We start from the raw sequence: 24,678 nt of genomic DNA, 5'->3' as shown, positions 1-24,678 counted from the left end.
GGTGGATCATACCTTTAGTCACAGCACTTGGGATCTCATGCCTTCAATCCCAGTACTTAGGAGGCACACATATTTAATCCCAGCACTCCCTCCCTCCCTCCCTCTCTCCCTCCTGCCCTCTTCCTCTGGTTCTTGTCCTCCATGAGGTGAAGTTCCTGGCCAAAGTTTTCTGTGCTGTTTCAGGCCCAACAAAACAGGTCAAATAACCATGGACTGAAAGCCCTGGAACCATGAGTCAAAGAAAATCTTGCTTTCTTTCAAGCTATTTATCTCCTGTATTTTGTTGCAGCAAAGTTTCCATATAGCGAGATTTCCTTTTTACTTTTTTAAAAAATGTCCTTGTGGAGTCTTTCTCCTGAACCCACATAAAAGTCAGGTATGGCACCATGCATCCTTAATGATAGTACTGGGGAGAGAGGTGGGGTCAGAGACAAGTGGATGCCAGGAGTTGACTGGGCATCCTATCTGGTTCAAACAGCAAGCCTGAGGTCCATTGAGAGACCTTGTCTCAAAATTATATATATATATTTGTGTGTGTGTATGTGTGTGTGTGTGTGTGTGTGTGTGTGTGTGTGTGTGTATGCGTGTGTTATGTGCATATGCATGCATATGTGTTTGTGTATTAAAAATATATGTATGTATGCATGTATTTCCCTTACCACCATAGAGAGAGATTGAACAAGACATTTCAGTGTCAACATCTATCCTCAACATGCACCTCTATGGGTGAGCACAGCCATATACACACATGCACAGGCACATATATGTCCCCCACAAATTCCCTTCAGACTCTTTCACTGACCCATTGCCAATTTAAATGTGCGTTGTTCAGTTTGTATGTGTTTATATATATATTTTTTAAAAATATCTTATGGCTTTTTTTTGGCCAGAGCTATTAGAAAAGATACAGTATGTGATTTCATTAATGAAAATTTCTTTGGGGTTGATTTTCGTGGTCATATATATTGTTTTTTTCTTTTCACTGATGAGAAGAAAGTGCGTCACATAGCGCTTATGTGGAATAAACTGTAAATGTCTGCTAAGGTCATATAATTTAACTTTAATGGTTCTGTGGTATGTTTTCCGTGAAGCATTGAAGTTTCTTTTTATAATTGTGTTGGAGATTATCACTCTCCTTGCAGATGTATCCAAGTAATAGCCCATGAACCTCATGCATTCCAAGACAGCTGGGAATATGGCCCCAACATAAACTGTAAACTTTTTTGAAGCATTATGTGATTTTATTTGTAACTTAATTACACATTTCTTAAGCATGAATGTTATAGATGACAACATCATGTCATGATGTCAAAAGGTTGGATAAGCCCGGTAGATCATACAGTTTTGTTTTATAAAAGCCAATGCTCTGATGTTAGGTGCACACAGCTCTGCAGTGTGTATACAGAGAATTGTACAGAGAATTGACTCCTGCAATGTGTTCTCTGACCTTGAAGTGCATTCCTGATACAAGAGTACTGCAGAATATACATAAATAATTAAATAAATATAATATTTTTAAAGATACAGTGTTGGAATGTATTAAACAGAAACAAAAATAAGATTCAACGTTATGTTTTCTATATAAACATCACTTTACTGCAAAAGACATTCCCAGGTAGAAAGTGAGAAGATGGAAGCCCATTGCTTACCCATTTTACAAGTCCATTGCTTCAACATTTTTCATGATCTTAGTCACTTTTCAATTTTTGTCTTAAATCCTATGACATGAGACAAATGCATAGCCATGAGGGTTCACCTCAGGCTGCCCTTTCCTTTTGGGATTTGCTTCCAGTCCTCTCCCTCTCTACCTGGGAATGTCTTTTGCAGTAAAGTAAGATTTTTACGGGCAACATAATGTTGAATCTTATTCTTATTTTTGCTTCTGTTTAATACATTCATCCACTTGTATTTTTTTAAAAAAATATATTTATTTATTTATTTGTGTGTGTGTGTGTGTGTGTGTGTGTGTGTGTGTGTGTACTGCAGTACTCTTATATTAGGAATGCACTTGGCAGTCAGAGAACACACTGCAGAAGTCAATTCTCTTCTTTTCTATAGGGGTGCTGGGGATTAAACAATGATCATGAAACTTGATAGCAATGTTTTCCTGATGAAACATCTCACCAGCCCCCATCTTTTTACTAGGGAATGTAATCTGTTTACATTCAAGGTTATTATTGAAAGCTAAAGAATTATTCCTGTCACTTTGATGAATTTTCTTTGGTTGTTTGGGATACCCACTTTCCTTAATTCTCTTCATGTTCAGCTCTTTGGCATGATAGTTTGTGTGCTTCTGATAATATTTCATTCAATAAGTTTTCTACGTCTTTAACTTTATTCTTCTCATCTTCGACTATTAAAAAATGCACATATTTGTTTGATTACTAAAGTCCTGTAGGTCTTGAATGCCCCGTCATTTTCTTCCTCTTTGTCTCTCATTCCTCCTCCTCTTCCCCTTCTTTCCCCCGGACCCGCTTCACCTTCTTTCTCTCTTGACGGGAATATTTCCAAAAGCATCTTCTCCAGTTCAGATAGTCTCCTCTCTTTCATATAGTCTGCTGTTGAGACTCCCAACTGCATTCTTCTTTGACTATTCAGCTCTTCATTTACAAAATTTCTGCTGGGTTCTTTTTAAAATCTCTATTTTGTTGATGAATTTCTCACTTATATCTTAATTTTGTGTAACCATTTATTTGTACTACATTGAGGTTTCTCATAATGATTTTTTCAAATTTCTTATCAGGCATTTCATCCATTTTGTTTTAGGATTCTGTTGCTGTAGAGTTGAGAATTCAAATGTTTTGTATCACTTTAATTTTTCTTATTTCTTTTGCTTCTGTGATATGATTTGTATATATAGTGGATCAGATACCACTTTTATTTTATGGCTTCCTTAATAAGTGACTTTCTCTTGAAGATGTTAGTTTGTCAAACAATGTTGACTTTGATTATAGCTTGCCACTGTAATGTAGTCTTATTACAGCTTCTTTTCCGATGATAACTAATTGGGTCACAGTTTATAACATGGCACAGTGGGAGAGGCATACTGTCCCTATGCCTCAGGCAACACTGAAGATATTCCAGATGTGCAGGGAGTTGTGATGCAAAGAGCAGTGGGTCCGAGGAGCTCATTATGGGCTTCTCCTACAGTAAGAATGATGGCCCCATTAGGCTGCTCAGGCACTGCTAATACCAGCTCTGCAACTTGGTGAAAGCCTGTAACAGTGCTGACCCCATATTAGTGACTACTGAGCTCTTGTCCTCCAGCCAGTCAGTAGTGCAGGTCCAGATGCTGCATGAGGAAGGTGGCAATGGGGATTGCAGTACTAATGTAACATGTAGCCAGTCCAAGCATGGGGGTGGGCATGCCAAAGAGCATCACCCAGGTAGGGGACACACGGAAAACTATGGTGTTGTCCACTAAATAGCTGATGAAAGTGTCCAACTATAGCTTGAGATGAGCAGGTTTCCCCTTGGAAAATCTTCACCTTCATGGTGATTTCAAGATTCCAGACACAGACTTGCCTTGATGGTATTTTCAGTAAACTGATGTTAGCAGACTTTGGCTATGTCGTTCTCATCATCTCATTTGGAAGCCTATGACCAGAAAGCCATGCTACCAAAAAAGGAACAGCCAAGTGCTAGTACTCAGAGAAGCTCTGCTGTGAGAATGAATCATAAGCATTTGTTTCTTAATCTCTGCCTCCCCCACCTTGCCAATGAATGCAATATGTATCTTCATGTTTATGTCTAGACAGGCCATTGAAAATAGGCCCTGGAAGTAAAAACTGAAAATAGTAAAAAGCTGAAAGTTTGGGAAAGACACTATTTCCTGTGTTAGTCCATAACTGTTTGGACAAAACAATCATTTTAAAGTAACTGCATTGTATTTTCAAAATTAATTTCTTTGTCTAAATTCTAACTCTGAAACACAAAAGATGATTTAGTTCAGTTCATGTTGTAGACCACATGTTCATAGACCTGTATAATAAATTTTTGGAAGATTTTATCTATCTATCTATCTATCTATCTATCTATCTATCTATCTATCTATAATTATGTGTGTATTTGTGTCTATCTATGTGTGCATGTGGCGGGGGGGATGGATGAGAGTGCCCATAAAGGCTGGAAATGTCAGATCTTCAGAAGCTGGAGTTCCATGTGGTTGTGAGCCACTCTAAATGGGTGCTGGGAACCAAACTTAGGTCCTCTGGAAGAGCAGTATGCTCTCTTGATCATTGAACCATCTCTCTAGAACCTACGTAAGAAAATTTGAAAGACACACTATGTCTGTTCTGTATCACAACACAACAAAACAAACAAAAGCAACCTAGCAAATGCCTGCGGCTACTTAAACATAAACCACTTCCTGTGGCTTCTGGATACAGGAAATAGTATGGCTGGGCTCTTGTAAAGATTATCTGTTAAGAATTCTTCTAACACATACATTTTTTAGTCAAAGTTCAACCCATTAGATCATTTAAATGACCCATTACTATTCCATAGCTCTTATACTTCTCTTAGAAATAAGCAGTGTAAATATTCCACCCTGTGTCAACTAACATGGAAATGATTGTAGCTAGGTTAGTGGAAGTTTCATGGAGTATAAATCCATCAAGTTTTTCTGTTATTTAAACAGCAAGAAGTATAGACTATCTGTAGAGTGATGAGTATAGCCCCTGAAGGTCAACAGGCACTTGAATTACACATAGGAAGTGGACAGGAACAGCACACACATTAAAGTTTAGTACTGTAAATTTAGGGCAATGACTTTTCCCATAATAGCTTCCTGAAAAGTATGGCTTCCCAGTGGTCTATATACTGTGAGGGCCTGTTTATATAGTGAGGGCCATGCCCTTTATGCCTGAAAGTTTAATTTTGTCATTACCAATTACTATGTACTACTTTTTTTCTTTTTGCTAAAGCATCTCAAAAGCTCATTTAAATTACCTCACAGTTTCAATATGTGAGGAATAAGGAAAATGATACCTACATGCTTAATTTGTCCTTAACAGAACACTACTAAATGGATTGTATCATTTAACATAAATAAGGATCTTATTAGCTAGAAAGGGGTACAAATCTAGAGGCAACTATTTATATTTGGAAATCACTGAAGTTGCTACATGACTTGTGCATGAAAGGTGTATATTGTAATGAGCTTTTGTTTCTAGGTATGTCCTTAATATAGACTTTCAATGCCAGTTCTGATTGTGAGAACTTAAGTGGAGAATGTGGTTACACAATGATGAAAGAGAAGAATCAGTGTGGTGGTATTGTGTTCCCCAAAATATTGTGTGTGGTGGTATTTTACTTGTACTGAAATGTGATTTTAATTGTATGTTAATAAATAAAGTTGCCTGGGGATCAGAGCTGTTAGAGCCATAGCAAGTGCGTGGCGGCGGTGGCACATGCCTTTAAGGACCTGGAGGGCGGTACATACAGGCAGTGACGAGGCAGTCACATGTTTGGGTTTACAACCAATGAGAAGGCAGAACAGCTAGAGTATATAAAGACATACATACAGGAAGTAGGTCCTTTTGGAGAGCTCTCTTGGCTGAAGAGGATCCCTGAATCAGGAAGGGTGAGGCTCTTAGCTCTGACCTCTTGGCTTTCTTCTCTGAATCGGCTCTGTGTTTCTTATTTAATAAGACCGTAGGTTACATCTACAATTGTGCATGCTAATAAACTTATCTGGAGTCAGAGGTCCAGAATAGCCACAATATTAAACATAGAGGATAGGCAGTGGTAGCACACCCCTTTAATCCTAACATTCCAGAGGCAGAAATCCATGTGTTCAAGGTTTCAGCCAAGCATGGTGACTCACGCCTTTAATCCCAGAAAGCCAGCCTTTAATCCCAGGAGTGGTGGTAGAAAGCAGAAAGGTATATAAGGTGTGAGGACCAGAAACTAGAAGCATTTGGCTGGTTAAGCATTCAGACTTTTGAGCAGCAGTTCAGCTGAGACCCATTCAGATGAGGACACAGAAGCTTCCAGTCTGAGGAAACAGGACCAGCTGAGAAACTGGCGAAGTGAGGTAGCTGTGGTTTGTTCTGCTTCTCTGATCTTCAGCATTCACCCGAATAACTGGCCTCAGGTTTGATTTTATTAATAAGAACTTTTAAGATTCATGCTACAAATCAGAGCTTTGAAATGCAAAGATCTTTGCGATTCCAGACGTTAGTCTGCAGATCTAGAAAGGCAGAAGACCTTTTCTATCAAATGTTATCGTCTGGACAGCAAAAGATGATCTAGAAATAGCTTTTGGAAGTAGATGATGAAATCCACTGTGTATCTAGAAATCTCACCGATGGTAAATATGGGGTATAAGAAAGACTAAGTAACTTGACTGTAGCTTGCACCTACAAATGAAAGAAAGTGCTTTATAATATTGCTATTTATAATCTCAAAGAATAATATTATGGAAATACATGATAACCCTAATAATAATAGTTCTAATAATTCTATATAGCATTTCTGGACAACAATTCTGTATCTGGTTGTTGCTAAATGCTTTAGGTTTAATTTACTTATTTAATTCTATCAATATCCCTAAGAGGTAGGCACTTTTGTCATTTTGATTTCTCAGATAGGAAAACTGAGGTTTAATGAAGTCAAGTAAATTGTTCAATGCTACACAGGGAATAAAGAATAATGCCAGATCAATCAAACTCGAAAGTTCAAAATTATACTCTGTAAAATTATCCTTTAATTCCAGCACTCAGGAGGCAGAGCCAGGCAGATCTCTGTGAGTTCGAGGCCAGCCTGGTCTACAGAGTGAGTTCCAGAACAGGCTCCAAAGCTACAGAGAAACCCTGTCTTGAAAAACTAAAAAAAAAAAAAAAAAAAAAAAAAAAAAGATCTCCAATAAACATTTCAGGATTGTTTGCTTCTTTGTATACCAGGCTAGAATCCAATACAACTGAGCCAGAGACAGACAGAGAGGAAGGGACAAGTGCTTTCCTTCTCTCAATAAAAGTATCTATTTAAAAATGTGATGAAATTTTCATAAATCTGTCATCTTTTCTCCAGACGTTTCTTTCTAAAGCTCATAAATATAAAATTAAAGCTTCATGTATGATTAAAAGAAAACCTTAGTTGAAAATACACATTTGGAGCCTCAATAATAGTACTATGAATTCACATTAGTTTTGTGGGCCTGATTTCCTGAGATATCCATTGTACAGTTTTATCTTCTGGGAGGCATTACTCTTCCAAATGATAAAGTATTTCATTGTTAGGATCCTGCTGTGGAGATAGATGACAACCTGTAATCTCACTGGTCTTTCAGTTTGAAGATACTAGAATGTGGGCCCTGGCCTTCCCATATCAAGTAAACTGTTGTCTGCTTGCCGATCTTGACCAGATGTCCTCCCTGTGCTGATTCCCTGCTGATTTCCTTCTTACTGAGTGCTCACCAGAGGGTCTTTGTTTGTGTATCCTGTATTGGGTGTAAACACCCTAGATGCAAGAATGTAGAACATTAACGAACTTCTGCCCTCTGGGGTTCCTCCATTGTGCTGCAAGCCTGTATTTAAGGTTTCCTACTTCTTTCAATAAACGGCATTCTGCATTCTGCTGTGGCAAATGATTCACTGTCTCTTGTCTCTATTTTTTAATTCACAGCCCCTCGCTCGGACATGGTGAACTGGGTGGCGGTAGCGCAGGTGTTACTGCAACACTAGAAACTTCTAACAGAGCTGGTTCTATGGCTCAAAGTCAAAGAGAACCAAGCTTCCAGGCAATCTTTCTGCTTTAGCCTTATATGATTCTAGGGCTGTGAACAGCGAGCCTCTGAGGAAGGGTCTGGTAGTGTCTTGTCTGTCTTCTGGCGATGCAGCCAACAAGGCAATTATTTTCCCTTCTAAAAAATAGTCTTGAGTTAAAACTGGCAAAGGACCTCTTTGTTCAGGCAGAAAGCTGGTACAGGTCTCAGGGATCTAGAAAAGCACCTGAGCCACAGAGATGATTTGGGTCTTTGCTAAGGCCCTTTATGGAAGGAGTATTGGAAAGCAAAACTGCTCATTTTACCCATCTGGTAAGCAAAAAGAGAAAGGTACACACAAAATGGCCTAAACAGCCTTCCTGTTAGGTTCCAGCTCTTAATGACTCCAACCACTCCCAGTATCAGCTAGGGGCCATCCCTTCACCATATATGAGCCTTTCAGGGATGCCCAAGATGCAAACCATGGTAAAAGGACAAGTGAAACTCAGTGTTCTTGAACTTTCTACCAACTGCAGTGGGAGATCACTCCTATAAAACACAGAAACAGAATGAGCGCATCGGGGATCATAAAGGTAACAGAGCCTCAATAAGAGCCAAGAGAAGCAGCTGAGTGGGAAGTATCTGCAGAAGACCCTGACAATTACCATTCAGTCATGTGAACCCTCATTGACAGCAGCAGAAAACTGTGCCTATGCTTGCTTACATGTGAAATCATTAGCTAGCCAAACCCTGAAAAGAAGAAAGAAAATATCTGATGATGAGAAAAAACAAAACAAAACAATTTAGAAAACTATAACTAAATAGACAAACAGCTATAGATAGAATTGTTTCTTCAGAACAGGTAAGCACCATAGGCATCAAAGAATACTATTTTTTCCCTTCAGGCCTGGGCAATCTGTACCAATAAAATTTGTAATGGGCCCCATAGAGAAGACCTTCCAATTAGTAGAGACAGGCTCACCTCTCAAAGCCCGAGCTCTTATTTGGATTTGCACAAAACTAGAGCATTGGAAATACAACTGGAAAAGTAATAGTAACTGAAACCAGCCATTATGCTATTTTAGGAAGTGAACTACGCAGTTAGCACCTTTGTCCCCAGAAGGTGGAAGTAGAAGTGGATTGAAGAAGAAAGGTTTGAAAAAAAGTTATATTTCAATATTACAGTTAATTAACCCTGGGGTTATCCTGTACATCACTATGGCTGTCACTGTATGGTCTTGGTTATCTCAGACTACTATAACAAAATGCCCCAAACTGAGTGGCTTAGAAAGCAGATGTTTGTTTTCTCATAGTTCTTAGGTGCTGGGTGTTTATGAGGGAGCCAGCATGGTTGGGCTCTGGTGAGCAACCTATAGATGGTTGAATTCTTGCTGTCCTCTCACAGTTTTCTCTCAGGGTTTGTGAGGGAAGAGCAAGCTCTGGTCTGTAACCCCACCAGGAGGGGACCACTTTGATAATGTAATCTAATGCTAATTGCTTTCTGAAGTCCCCTTCCAAATACCCCAGTGGAGGAGACAGAGGCACAAACATTCATCTCAATAGTATATATACATGCAATCCTTCATACAGTTAATGGGGTTAGTCAGAGAAATGGGTCATTAGGTGACTCATTGTGTGAACTTTGTAGGTATATTTCCATGAACTCAAGTGGCTCCAACATCCCACAGTATTCTTTTGGAACCTTGGTGTTATATGCAGACTGTCACTCACCAAGACACTGTTATATGGTAACTAATTCCTGTGCTCAAGAAAGCTGGAATCTTCTCAATGGTCCCTAAAATACTCTAGATTTTTACATTCTCTGTCTCAGCCTCCTGACATTCCTTCCACCAAATAGATTACATACTCTATTTTCATCACAATAAAGTCCTTGCTTTCTCTCAAACACATTGAATGTCCAGTGCTTTCCTGAAATTCTTTTCCAGGTACCCACCTGAGTTACTCTCACTTCCTGAATATCTCTGTTAAGATACTATTATGCCAGAGGAGTTTATGTTGCTAAAGTTTTCCTGACTGGCCCATAGTCAGGACAAATCTCTCTCACCTGCCAGTCCCATAGCCACTCAGACCTGACCAAGTAAACACAGAGACTTATATTGGTTACAAACTGTATGGCCGTGGCAGGCTTCTTGTTAACTGTTCTTACAGCTTAAATTAATCCATTTCTATAAATCTATACCTTGCCACATGGCTCGTGGCTTACCAGCGTCTTCACATGCTGTTTGTCATCATGGCGGCTGGCAGTGTCTCTCTGACTCAGCCTTCCACTTTCTAGCTTTATTTTCCTCCTTGTCCCGCCTACACTTCCTGCCTAGCCAATGGCCAATCAGTGTTTTATTTATTGACTAATCAGCAACACATTTGCCATACAGAACATCCCACAGCACTTCCCCTTTTCTTTTCTTAAAAAGGAAGGTTTTAACCTTTACACATCTCCAAAGTCAGCTTGGTATATTTGGGAATTTGGGCATAGCTTCTCTTACTACTTCCTGCTGGAGGGGGGCACTGTATCTTCTGGGGAAACAAAGAAAATTTTAGGATCATGGAGTAGTCCGTGAGGCTGTATCGTCTGAGCCAGTTGCCTTGAAACCATTCTGGATGTTGGATCATCTGGGCCTTGGTGTCACCTTTCAGGGGGTCTTGGCTGGTCAAACCTGATGTATCTTAATCTGGAACAAATCCATAGTCTCTTGCTTTCTGTGGAAACAAAAGAGACTCTTTTCCAAAGCAACATATCCTTACATCCAAATTTTGAAGTCAAGGTACCTTTAAAATATACATTTTGGCATAACTCAACAGCTTTTACAATCAAATGTTTTTCTGCAGTTAAAAATCCCAAAAACAACACAATCCAGATTCTCTGTGTAATATTCATCTTCATGTGGCTTATTTTTTATATTAATTTTACTGTCTCTTTAAAGACTTTATTTTTTAAAACTATGTATTTGTTTATATAACTGTATATATCACCTTTTTTGTCTCTTTCAAGCCTACGTATATTTTACACACATTGTAAACTATTACATCTGAATCTGTCTTATTGTGAATCTATTGCTTTAAGCTGCAGCAGCTGTGGCTGCTGGCTCCACCCACCTCAGCTTCCCAACATGGCGGTGGTAGTTTACCACCAGCTCTGGGAGCTATCGTGGGTCTATGCTTTTATCCAAGCAGCATGTAGCCCAAAAATCTCTTTTTTTGTTTTGTACCTGCAAAGGCTAAATCCACCATGCAGCTTAATGTGCCACTTGCAGAGGCCTCATTCCTGCCATACTGCAGGTCGAGCGCGCACACCAGAAGCCCACAAGTAGCTCAAACCGGCAGCTGCCACTCATTTGAGAGAGACAATTAGGAACTGTTTTTAGCTCCGTTTTAGAATCTTTTCTCAGTTTTTAGATGGAAACTCTTGCCACCACGTTGGACGCCATTTGTAGCTAGAGTTTTCCTGCCTGGCCCACAGTCAGGACAAATCTCTCTCACCCGCCAGTTCCACAGCCACTCAGACCCAACCAAGTAAACACAGAGACTTATATTGGTTACAAACTGTATGACCGTGGCAGGCTTCTTGTTAACTGTTCTTACAGCTTAAATTAATCCATTTCCATTAATCTATACCTTGCCACATGGCTCGTGGCTTACCGGCATCTTCACATGCTGTTTGTCATCATGGCGGCTTTCAGTGTCTTTCTGACTCAGCCTTCCACTTTCCAGCTTTATTTTCCTCCTTGTCCTGCCTATACTTCCTGCCTAGCCAATGTCCAATCAGTGTTTTATTTATTGACTAATCAGCAGCACATTTGCCATAAGTTTCTCTTGAGCATCTGATGAAATAGCAATCTCAACCTCATCCTGCCTTAGAATACTACCCTTTTGGTCTATTTTTTCCTATATGTACCAACACTCTGAAATGCATATGTTGCTTGCTATTCTGTTCTCTACCTTTTCCTTAATGTCTACACCTGTATTAGTAAACAGTAGCACTGACGAGGTCTTTCCTAGACTGCTGCTCAATAAATTATGTACTACATATACTACACACACACATATACATACATGCATTCACATATGTGCACACACACCCACAAACAAATATACATACACAGCTACACACGTACAGACACACACACACACACACACACACACACACACACACACACACACACACATGCCATCTGAATACTAACTATAGTAACACAAAAACCTAGGTTGAACATCTTGCTAAAGTTGTTCTCTGCTCTGTTGGAAAATGTTTCAGGCACAGTTCACAAACCAGACTGAATGTTGTGTGCCACTCACCTAACCAAGTGGCACAGACAACTTAGAATTTTGATAAAGAACACTGGTAACACATCAGGAAGGTTCTTGCTTATTGTTATTTGAAGCTGTTTCTTATAAAGAGTGAACTAAGACTTCGACTAAGTCTTAAGAGTATCTCTTGGGCCACTGAGATGGTTCAGTATGGGAAGAAGTATTCTGCCAAGACTGGTGGCCTGAGTTCAGCCCTAAGACCCCACATGGTAGACAATGAGAATCAACACCTGCAGGCTGTCCTCTGATCTCCATGTTCATACTGCCCACATACAATCATAATAACTGTAAAGGTGTTATTTAAACTAGGCTTTAATAAAGACTACCAGGAGGAGTGAGGTAGTAGGACAGTCCTATGGACTATAGTGCAAACTCCCCTGGCAAATGTAGAGGAGGTTATTAACTGCATAAAACCATGCATGGCCCAAGATAGTGTGCGGATAAAAAAATGAAAATCCCTCATCTTGGAAGACTGCAGAAATATCTCTGGTTAACTCTGGCAAAGTAAATAATTTTCTTTAGGGTCCTCTTCTAGTGATGTATTGATATGTATAAAATTGCTCCTTTAAAATCTACTGGCCTGAAACCCCACTGCTGTGTGGTGTCCACTCAGGAGCATGCTCCAGGCTTTCTGTCTCTCGGCATGTGTTGATTCTCTTGCTAAATGACTCACTCACAGGACTGGCCATTTGATGTTGGCTGTCATCTGGAGCTCAGAGAAGGCTGAGGACGAAAGGGCTTAGTTGTCCTCTGTCTTGTGGGCTTTTATAGTTTTCTTCTCAGATTCCATAGATCCCTATTATTCTGGGATTGCAGAGAAAGAGTCCAAAAAGTACATAGATGATTGGGGCCTTTTTATCCCTTAGCCTGGGAAAGAATGCACTATAACTTCTGTTGTGTTCTGTTGAGTGAGGCAATCAAAGGTCCTCCTGGCCCCAAGGCGATGGGACAGAATGGGCTTGATGCAAGGCCTATGGTTGTCCTAGCAAAGGAAGCTGTGAGGCAGACGGCTGTGGTGTCCATTGTTTGGAGAGTAGACTCTGCCCTGCATGCTGGCCCCACTTTCACTCTTCTGTTATCTGAATTCGCGCAGCCTCCCTGGTGTTCTGTGTGCCGTTCTTTCCCCCACAGCCTTTGGCTCTGGGCTGCCCCTTGCCTCTGTCTATGTCCTCATCATTATTTACGCAATCCTGACTCTTTGCTTGTGTAGTAACACTTTATTCAACAGTGATCCTTGGGCAGCTCATTTTTTTTAGAACCTTGCAGGATTTCTTCCATTAATTATTAATAATCCGAGACTTGTTGATTTATTTTCAGTGGCCTTGAAACTCTGCTTATCTTTCCCTTCATTAGGTAGCTTCTGCTGTCTTGTATGTGCCTTCAGGTTCTTTGTTTCTTTATTTATTTTCCCTCCTATGGTAGCAAAGAAGGACTTTTCCTTCTCTTACTTTGACAAAATGAAAAAACAAGAAAATTAGGTTAGTTGTTGACTAGAGCTTGAAAAGAAATTGAATGTTTCCCTTCGTGTCATGTAGGGGGCCTGACATTTTCTCTGACACTCTATTAACTTGCCTTTACCCAAATAGTTACAAACACCCCCATAGGGCAACTTTCCCTTTACAGCAGATTAGGCATGGCAACCTTTCCTCTAAATTAAGCCTTCAGGGATTGGCCCAGCAGCCACATGGCAGCTCTAAAGCCCACCTTCCCCTGCTCTCTTCCCAGACACTTTCCATGCAGCTGTGGAAACCACTGGAGCCCGCTTTTATCCTTAGGATCAAGGGAATGAGTAGGGCTGCTCCCTGTGTCCTCCCTGAGTACTGTGTCTAAGGGCTGGTGGTATGGGGCTTTGTGTAATTGTAAGTTCAAGACCAGACTCAAGGTCCACATGTACTCCAAAACTTCTGGGAAAGTTTCAGGGCATGGGGTTGGGGTTAGGCTCTTCTAATTGCCAGAGTCCTTCTGGAATCCACTTTCAGGGCCGTCCTCAGCACCAATGATGACATGGGGAGGAGCCCAATGTGCTGCAGCCCAGCACAACCTGCTGCAATGCCTACAGTTGTCAGCTTTTCCATTAAAAAGCGGAAAGTGCCTTCACCTTCCATGTCTCCCTGACAAAGCCTAACCCTTGCCTCCCAGTCCACCTGTTTCTACTTGATCGCTGTGCCAAGGAATGGTGGGTGCACGTTTTCTGAACCACCTCTTCCCCCAACCCCTGCTGAGAAGGCCTAGGGCTCTTTGCATGTAAAACACAAGGCACAATTGTACTTGGCTTTGAATCATAATAAAAATTCTACAACTAGCATAGCTGATTTGACATCTTCACACATACACAGAGTGGAAACGTTCTCAACTATACATTTGTCACCGGGTGTCTGGCTTGGAAAAGAGAGAGCGGAAATCCCGAGGCAATATGAATCTTTAAATACTGCTTGAACCTCTCACAAGACTTGATTCCCTGTCCTTCCTCTGCAAACAAGCCTTCATCACAGGGCCATGCCTACGTTTTCACCGGGCTGCTCTAAGGTGAACACACTCGGAGTGTGGACGGCTTTTCAGAATAAAGAGGGATTTCACTTCAGAGGGAATAGGAGGTAATTTAATTCTACTCATCTTGGAACAAACTACCCCACAGTATTTCATTCTCATTTTTTATTTTCACCTGAAACAAAATAAAACAAAACAAAAAAATTGAGGATTTCCTAGAGCTGTGAAAGACCTCACGGAGTTATGATGTTCCCAGCAATCTCCCAGCAGCCACCTTGGGAATCTTTCAGGATATGTGTTTGGGGCAGCATAAAAATGGACGTAGCCACAAACACAAATGTCCAGAGACCCACATAAACGTTGATGTACACAGGTAGATCACGAAGTTCACTCTCCAATCGACTGTATGTAGTTTGTTCTCTCTCTCTCCTTTTTCCATCACTGCTGCTACTATCCGAAAAATCCTTTAAGGTGTTTGTTTGTTTGCTTGTTTGTTTAGGGATAACCACTAAACACACTAACTTGATCTCAGCCTTCAGCTCTGAGGCCAGACTTTCTGGAGTTCTATGATACTCTGGATCTTTACTACCAGTGAAGGAGCAGGGTTCATGACAGTGCTGGCTTGGAGAATGTTGTCAGAATTGTCAACTTCACCTTGAAGTGTTCTTTGTACAAGTGTAATAAAGAAAGAAGGTGTTCTGGACCAGCTGCAATTCATCTATCAGATGGATCAGATTAGATGCTTTCCACACTGAGGCAACATCAGTGAGCAAAGGAGGAAGCCCCTGGAAGAAGAGTACATCTTTACAAAGAAGGAAATGCACAATAATTTAAAATGGAAAACATATAATGGCTTGGAGAGGAAGGTGGAACATCAGATCATCACCAGTCATTAATTATGACTGTTGTGGGGGTGTCTGAGAGTTGGACTCCTCCTTTGTTCAGATGCTGTGCACACGACCACAAGCTCAGCCTCAGTACAACACGCAGGGGACTTCTCTGAAGCTCTTCTCTTGCTTCAGCTTGTGGGTGCTAGAATGACCTCCACATAGGCAGTGCTCCAGCTCTGCTCACCGAGGGAGGGAGAAATATGGGTCAGGAGACTGGTGTCTGGGCAACTGGATGCAACTCGTAAATTTGCAGTAATTGCTTTTAATCTCCACGCCATTTTTTATTTGTCCTGAAACTCAGACCCGAATAATCAAACGGCTATGTATTAACTTTACCCAGTAGACTTTGGACCACCTGTCTGCTCCCTGGCTTCCTGGCCAAGAATCCCTTCTGGGAAAGGCTGATTGGAAACACAGCAGGATAGCACTCACTGCTTTTCTTTCTTTGTTCCATCTGTCTCCCCTGTCTTCTGGGAGATGACTTGTTCAACTTCCTATTGCTTCTCACGTTCAAGGCACAGTTCTCCACCTGTGCTCCAGACCCACTGCGTCCCAGCCTTCTCCCAGATGTTGCATACAGGGAACCCTGTTTCTCATCTTTCCAGTGCATTAAATCCTTCATCTCCTGAACATTTCACAAAGCCCAAAATCTTACCACATCTTTCCTGTAGAACACTCTTCATTCCCTCTACCTAATGGCCTTATTGTTGCTTTCTCTTCACCAACCAAAGCATTCTGTGAAGTAGATTACATTTCACATAGCCAGCCACCAACTCACTTCCTGCTGGCATTTCAAAGCACTGATGGGTTGAGGATGTGGCTCAAGGGTAACCCTGGAGTCTATCCCTAAATGTCCTGATGCAGGGCTCTCTGGAACTGCATTGTCAAGGACTTGAGTGATCCCCTTACTGCTGTGCATATCCACTACTCTCAGCAATTTGATGCTGTTAGTCATGAATCTGTAAAATTATCCCCTAGTTATTAACAGAGACACGAACCTTTAATCTGTCACCACAGCAGTGCTTTATCAGAGCCTCTTCCGGATCTATTTCATACATATTCATGTATGTGTATAATATGTACATGTGTACACAAGTATATTGTACCAACACTCATTCTTACCAGGTCTTCACATTTTTGCCACTGTTATACAAATGAAATAAACCAGAATTTCTGTCAATTTAAATATCTCACTCCAATAGGCCTCTGAAACAGGAAAATGAGCATATATCAAGTAAATGCTTAGAAAATGCCAGCCACTTACTGACATCCCAATGAATGTTACCTAAGCCATCATTTATTAGTATATAATATTTCTTAATACTTTTATAATGTAAAATTTTATACATTTACCTATTGATTAATATTTAGTCTGTATCTTCACTATTATAAATCTTGCTTATTTATTTGTAATTTATCTCATGTTTCCATTTCTTCTATTATTACTTTTGCTAATAATTGCAGTATAATGTTGAGAAGCAATCATGGCAACAACATAAAATATAGTAGAAGTTTTTTGGATGTGGGGCCTTTGCTGGAGGGTGGTCAATCCACCAGTGAAGAAACTACTTGGCCTCTCCCATAACAGCCATATCTGAATGGAATGGCAGAAGTCATAAAGCCAGCACAGCTGCTTGACAAAGATCCAGCAGAGCTGAGCCACATGATGGCCGCCATGCCACCTTTGGTTTTCATCTCCACCTGTTACATACTTGGGGTACTTTTAATATTTGTACAACTTGAGGATATTGGATTGATGGAAAATTCCTTATGAATCATTTATGCCTTCTCCCAGGAATGCTGCTTCTAAGCTTACCCAGAAAAGTCCTGAACATACTAGCCCCCCTACCCACTTTGAGGGAGAGATCCTTATCTACTTGAAGGTCTTCCTTATGCCTTGGAGGTTGTGACACATAAAGTAGCCACAGGTCTCTTTATGAGGCTATGAGACATTTGAGGCTATGAGATATTCTTGAGACATCTGTCCCTGTACTTACACTGGAACAAGATATTCAAAACAAAGTAAATTCAAAAAGGTCAACAAGATTTGGTGGGCTAGAGGAATTGTCCACAGCTCAGATTACAAGCCTCTTCCCACTGTACACTCAGACAATTACGTGGCATACAACTCTGCCCTACATAGAGACATATTGATAAGTAAAGTGTGGAGTGGAAAGATCATAAAAGTATGAGATGTTAGGACCTCCCTCTCTTAGAAGTTAGCTCATGTAGAGCCACTATAATGTCATATGACCAAGGAACAACAGAATGCCAGGATTAGACATATAGACCAATTCTATAAGGATATAAATGCGAATACTGATTGTATTATGCCAGAATTTGAATAATAACTGCAGCAGCTTTAGTCTGAGGATTTTTCCTGGGGACTCTGACCACTAAGAGTTAATAATACACTGCTTGGGACATGGCAAAATGCCCAGGGTGGTTGAAGATTTTGTTTTGGTCTAGTGTCCTTGAAGTAGCCAAAACAACCAGCCTGAGCACAGGTTGTCATATGCCTCTAGTCTCAAAAACTGGGTTATGGGGTTAATAAGTAAGAATAAACTCTGTTTATTAATGATGTCAAAACTTGAGGGAAAATGATTGGAAATGATAACTCTGTTCTGTCATAGTTTATTAATGATGACTAAAAGATGAGCAAAAGAAAGTGAAACATGTCCAAAACCAAAAATGGTATGATCTGTGTTTTGGAACATCATGAATGTATCCCTGCTAACTAAATTTTGAATAAATAAAGAAACACTCTGGCTGCTAGTCAGTCAGGCTACAAGATTCTCCTGACCACCATGGCCTGGCTCACTTCTTTCTCCTGCTGACTCCTTACACCCTCTACAGGACCCATCCACCGCCACCGGGGAATGGCTCCCAGCACAGCAGCTGCTACCTTTAGCAACTGTCTTTTGAGATGATAACATAAAAACAACATTTCTCCCTTCCCTTTCCTCCCTCGAAATCCTCCCATATGCCCCCCACTACTCTTTCAGATTCATGACCTCTTTTTTCACTAATTGTTATTGTTTGCATATATGTATAGGTCTATACATATCTATCCCCTAAGTATAACCAGTCAGTCTATATAATGTTACTTGTATGTGTGTTTTCGCGGTAATCACTTGGCACAATAGCAACATTTAACTCAGAAAAAGGCATATAAAACGGAACAGATTTCAACCTTCCTTTATTGACATTGTTTTCATAAGAGGAGTCAAGCTCAATTTTTCTGGGCATTTTATTTAATATTTATTAAGAGCAATATCCAAGAATAGAGTGAGAGATGTTCTTCACAAATTTACTTTGAAAATATACTTTTAGATGTTTGTCATTAGTTTGTACCTCACAGATGGTACCTCAAGCCTTAGAATTCAAGTGCCGTCACACACAAACCACCTAGAGCAAATGTTCATCATAGCAAACATAAATAAGTGAGAATATCAGTTTTTATACCTTGCATCAGTATGAAACAAGGGGTGAGAAACATGTCCTCACTCAGCTTGAGGAAGAACATCACTCACTTATCGTGGTGAATTTTATGAAAGAGTTATTGAAGGAGAACCTAACAATTCCAAATACCTAACACCAACATTAAGAAAAGGGGGAGGAAACTGTGCTTCAAAATCAGAAAGAGAGAGTCGGGCAGCCACAGGGACCAGCGAGGAGGCAGGAAGAGAGCCGGGAAAGGTACTTGCCCCTGTCCAAGTGGTCCATCGTTCATCCTGTCTCCCTAGGACACACCTACAGCTCTGGAGGCAGAGAAAGCATGAGTTTCCCACAACAGCCGAAAACTCATTTTACTGAAAAATTTGCACACGTTCTATCAAAATTTTCTTTTCTACGGCTAATGAATGACACTCTTGGAAGAGGTAACACGATTTATGTCTGCATCTCCATTAGTCCCCAAGGAAGGAGGCTCAGTGCCCCGAGAGGCACAGGACAACAGCATCAGCTTCTGTCCCAAGTGAGTGGTGGAAGCAAGAGGCTGTGAGTTCAAGAACAGGCAGGCTACAAAACAAGACTTTCAGAAAATGAAAAGCCTGAGGATGTAGCTTATGGTAGAGCACTTGTCTCTGTTCTACTTGAAGCACTTCAGATGAAACCAAACTAAAAACATGGAACGAACGGAAAGCCTACATTCAAAGATCCTGGCAGCTCCCAGTGAAGCTGGGTCTTTTCCTCCAAATATTTCTGCCTTCCAAATTTTCAACACAGTTTACATAAGCAATCTGTCTTCTACATTTTTAAATTCTTGTACATTTATGTATGTATATATTATTTACTTTTGTGTATAGATGATGTATCTCTGTGGATGTATGTATGTTTGCATGTATGCATGGCATGTGTGTGCGGTCATAGGACAGCTTTGGGGAGCTGACTGCCTCCTCCAGCTTTGGTACAACTCCTAGGGATTGAACTCAGGTCATCAGGCTTGGCTCCCTGTTTCTTTTCCTGACTGTGGCTACTGTAAGTATCATTGCTGGATTTCCCAAGAACACCCTGTTTTCTGAATCTAAAAGTTAACCTTTGTTGAATTCTATTTTTAAAACACAATAAACAGGTTGCTTTTGCAAATACAGCTGACTATTGTCATTCCGGTGGGGACAGCTTGAAATAGAAAACAAGCAATTGTATGCTTGGAGGTCATGGTGTGTAAAGGAGCAGCCTGAGGGAGAGTCTGTCCCGAGAGATAACTCTTCATGGCATCTCCTCTTTATGACCCTACTTACTTTCAGCTGAATAAATAGTTTTTGTCTTAGCTGTACTTTCCTTCTGTTCATTTCTGCAGTGGAGGCAGAGTTCTGTGTGTGTGACACCACAATCTGTCACATGGTACGTTTGTCGTCCCCACACATTCAGCATTAGCCATACCAAGTGCAAGGAGAAGGAGAACACTATCCTCCACACTTAGTTTAATGTCACAGAAAACTGTGAAAAACACACACAAAGTGTTCTGTGTGTCCATTTTTCAGCATGATGTATTTTTAGCTTTCTGCATCCGGCATGTCTGAATCCAGACTCAAGAGAAAAATATCAATGGGCCGCATATGGTACACTTCTCAGCATCTTTGAACATATTCAAAGTAAGCAATGTCATCCCTAAAGACTTTCTGAGGACTAAACAATCCATGCTAGCACTTACAGCCTCTATTGCAAAGGGTGGAAAACACTGGGAAGGAGCCCTGCCACGTTTCCGCTCTCTCCCACAGTGCTCATTCCAAATCCTTTGGCTGCCTTTCCTACCTCCCTCAAGGACCACCTTGTACTCATTCTATGTTATGAGCTTTCATATTGTTCTCTCCTTCCTAACTAAGCCCCTAAACACTTGTGTCATCAGCTGTCATCCAGATACTGATGACCCCCAGGTTCAGATCCCTCCTGAGGCCCTCTGTATGAAATTCAAATAAAAATTTGTAGTTGTATATCCAGCGTCTTACCCAACAACTCTCCTTGGATGTGTTAAGACATAGCTATCATTTAATAACTCAAATATTTGAAATTACTAGCTTCCAAACACATCCAAGTTTATGGCACCTTAATGGAGTTGGGTCTCTATTCATTATAACAACTTCGTTTACCCCCAAGTCTTCTGTTCACGTATTTTCTTTTTCTTATAGCCTGTATCAAACCACCAACTAACTCCATTGGCTCACCTAAAAACACATCATGGACTCAGCCATTTCCACTTCCAGATGCTACCCCTGGATCTAAGGTACCATCTTCTCTCACAGCATCAACAGATGCCTCCAACTGGCTTTTCAGTTCCCTTACTTGAGTCTGGCTCACCTGTGCAGTCTGGTCTCATTGTAATATCAGTTGTTGTTTTAGATGGAAGTAAAAGCAGGGCACTCTTCTGGTCAAATTGTGCAGTCTTTCCTTCTGTAAAAGCAAAGCCAAGACTCCTAATAACTAGTGCGATTGTTCTTTCCTTCTTTCTAATTCTTCTGGTCATGTTGGCCTCCCTGATTGATGGCTGTATGATGTATACACATACATGTCATCATAGTCATTGTCACCATCACTGTCATCAAGGTCAAGAGGGAACTTTTGGAGATGTTGGCTATGTTTATGGCACTGGATGTGGTGACAGCCATCACTTATCTCAGGACTCATCAAGATGTATACATTAAACATGTATGATTTTGTAGGTAAACCGTACCTCTGTCATCTGGCTGGATTAAAGTACCAGCAGCTTGTTCCTTGTCCCGAACTGTAATATTTACTGACCATAGACGGGGAGCCATCCCTCCTCTCCTCTGGATCATTGCAAAAGTTATAAAAATTATGAGTGAAGTTTCCCATACTAAGCTTTGTAATTCCTTCTTCCCACCCAGGGAATCCTTTACTTCCTCTTCTGACTTGTATTTTCTCTGCTGGGGAAGGAACCCAGTGCCTGGTGCATAGTGAACACATGCTGTACCACTGAACTACACACACCCTTCTTTCATATTTTCTTTTCAGCGTTGACCATGATCTAACACGTTTTGCGGTTAACCCTATTTACTAATTTCAACATACTTTGTTTGATGACTACCTCACTATATAAGGCAGCAGGACCTAAAAGATTCTCTCTCTCTCTCCTGTCCCCCCTCCTCCTTGTCTCCCTCTTGTTTTGTGCTATTTTTTTTGTCATTAGAATCTAAAATAGTAGCAGGAACATAAAAAAAGAAAGAAAAATGTAATGAAAGTAAAAATTAAAAGAAAGGCAGAATAAAGAAAACAAGAAAAAATGAAAGAAGGAAGGAAGGAAGAAGGAAATGAAAGATGACAGGAAGGAGGAAAGGACAGGACAGAGAATGAAGAAAAGAAAGGAGAAAGAAAAGGACATTGTTTTCTTTGTGATTCAGAAGTGGCCGCTAATGGGAAATAACTAATTTCGATGGTTATTTCTCCTCTATGAGAATACCTGTACAGCTTTTAGATACTTTACACATTTCTCTTTCTTACTTGTTTCTTACTTCACTCTCACTACCAGATCTGAAAATACCCAGGGAAAGACAGAAGAGGGACAGAAGTGAACCACAAGATATCAAAGGTGGCTTGAGATGATGTATGTTAGGATCATGTGGTATAAACACAAGTGCACAGATTCACATGTGCACATCACACACACACACACACACACACACACACACACACACACACACACACACACAGATTGTGTTTACCACTAACTAGAGTCCTGTTGTCATAAATCATAAATCCATTACAAAAACAAAGTTATCTTCTTGTTCCACAACTCCATAAACTATACACAATTTTTAAAACTTCTTAGTTTTAAGCCAGGCAGTGGTGGCACACACCTTTAATTCCAGCACTTGGGAGGCAGAGCCAGGTGGATCTCTGTGAGTTCGAGGCTAGCCTGGTCTACAGAGCGAGATCCAGGACAGGCACCAAACAACACAGAGAAATGCTGTCTTGAAAAAAACAAACAAACAAAAAAGCTTCATAGTTTTAAAAGTATGTCTGTAGTAGTTCCCAATGTTGAGCTCACTGGAGGAATTGGTTGCACATTTTAGAAGCGTCAAGAGATGGGATCTGCAAACTGACAGATGAGGAAAGAGGCCATGCTCAACAACTCTCCGCAGTGGCTCTCACAAGAAGACAACAGGGGTGAGCAGAAGAAGCGGTGGTCATCATTCAATAACCAGACTACAGTGCTGAAAATGCATGTGAGGTGGAATATTTAAATCTCTACCGCATAACCCAGAAAATCAAATAGTGGTTTGTCCTCATCTCCATAGCTACTACACTCTGTAGATCTAGCTGGATAAATTTCACAAATGCAAAATCTGTCAAGTTTGAAAACCAGTTAGTGTAAAGTTAGTGAGTGGAAACATCTATTCCTTTATTATAAAACATGCAGTGTACATATTGCTTAAATAACACATGCTCATTAAGAAAATTAGGTAACAGGTCACTATTCTTATCAATGTATGAGGTAATTTCATAAAAATAGGAGAGAATACTCCAAACTGCCTGCCAAAGAAACACTCATCACTAATTTGTATGAGCTATATTGATAGCTCTACTCAGACTCCAGTGGTTAATTTAACATGGAAATTCTGACCTTTTACAAAGTGGCACAAATCAAATGATGGCGACTTGAAATCATGTTTTTAAATGCAGTATTTCATAATAAAGAAAACCAATTATAATGACTCTCATTGTGTTAAGAAAGTATTTGTGATAAATAATTTTTGAAAGTTAAATATTAGAAATAAACAATATCTAGCTTTTAGCCCAACAACCATTCCAGATATCACCAATAAACACATTAATAACTGTGACTTCTACTAGAGAAAAGTGATGAGCACACCAGTAAGCTCTTGTGGTTGCTTTCTTCCATTCAAACTAGAAGAAAGTGTGCAGGTTTCAGTCATAGAATAATTAGTAAAAGTAAAAGTGTACTTGTTTTCTAATAAACTGCAAATCCATTTTAATCTAGCCACTGATTTATTGAGATTGAGTGGCCTCTATGCAAGAAGTAATACAATGCCTAGTTTAGATGGTATTTAAAGGGAAAAAAAGAGAGGCAAGAAACAGGATCTTACTATATTCTCTTACTATATTCTCTTGTTTGGGAGAGTGTACCACCATACATGGGTTGCTGATCAGAGACATTGAGTGGATCATACTGATGAGTTTTGAGTATGTCAAATCACACATTTCCCTTTTTCTCCTCAAGGATGGACCTGTGTTTGTAAATATTAACTGTTATTTGTTGCTGTGATAGATACATATGCCCAGGTTGTAAATTCACAAATATAATATGTTTCTTTCAGTATACTTTCTGTGCTCTCAATAAAATTTCTGGACTCTTTTGTATTCTCCAAATTAGTTAGCAGAAAGCATTTGCCTAAATAAAATGGTCATTTGTGATACTTAATCCAAAGGAGAATGTTTCCCCCCAAGCTTTTCTGGACTTGACACAAAAACTAGATTAAAGTATTTTCAAATAGGCTCATTCATGTGGCTGCTGATTCATAGCTGGTTGCTGGTTTGGGATGATTGATACTTATAGAGAACCAGGAAATGGAGTTTTGCCAAATTTAGAAGCTACTCCGCCCCTTGAGATCTATATTTTCAAACTGAAAAGATGCAGCTTTGTGTGTTTAAACTTGTTTTTTCAGTAAAATTCATTAGAAAAGGCTTTCTGGAAATTCAGAAATTCTTAAAAACTAAACTTGCTGAGTTCAAGGACTTAAATTGTTTTATAAGGATCAGGTGGCTTTTGCTCTGCAAGAACACTAATCC

This window comes from Peromyscus californicus, unplaced genomic scaffold (assembly GCF_007827085.1).
Source record: "Peromyscus californicus insignis strain IS unplaced genomic scaffold, ASM782708v3 Scaffold_8__1_contigs__length_139910024, whole genome shotgun sequence".
NCBI lineage: Eukaryota > Metazoa > Chordata > Mammalia > Rodentia > Cricetidae > Peromyscus > Peromyscus californicus.
This window is presented reverse-complemented; position numbering follows the sequence as displayed.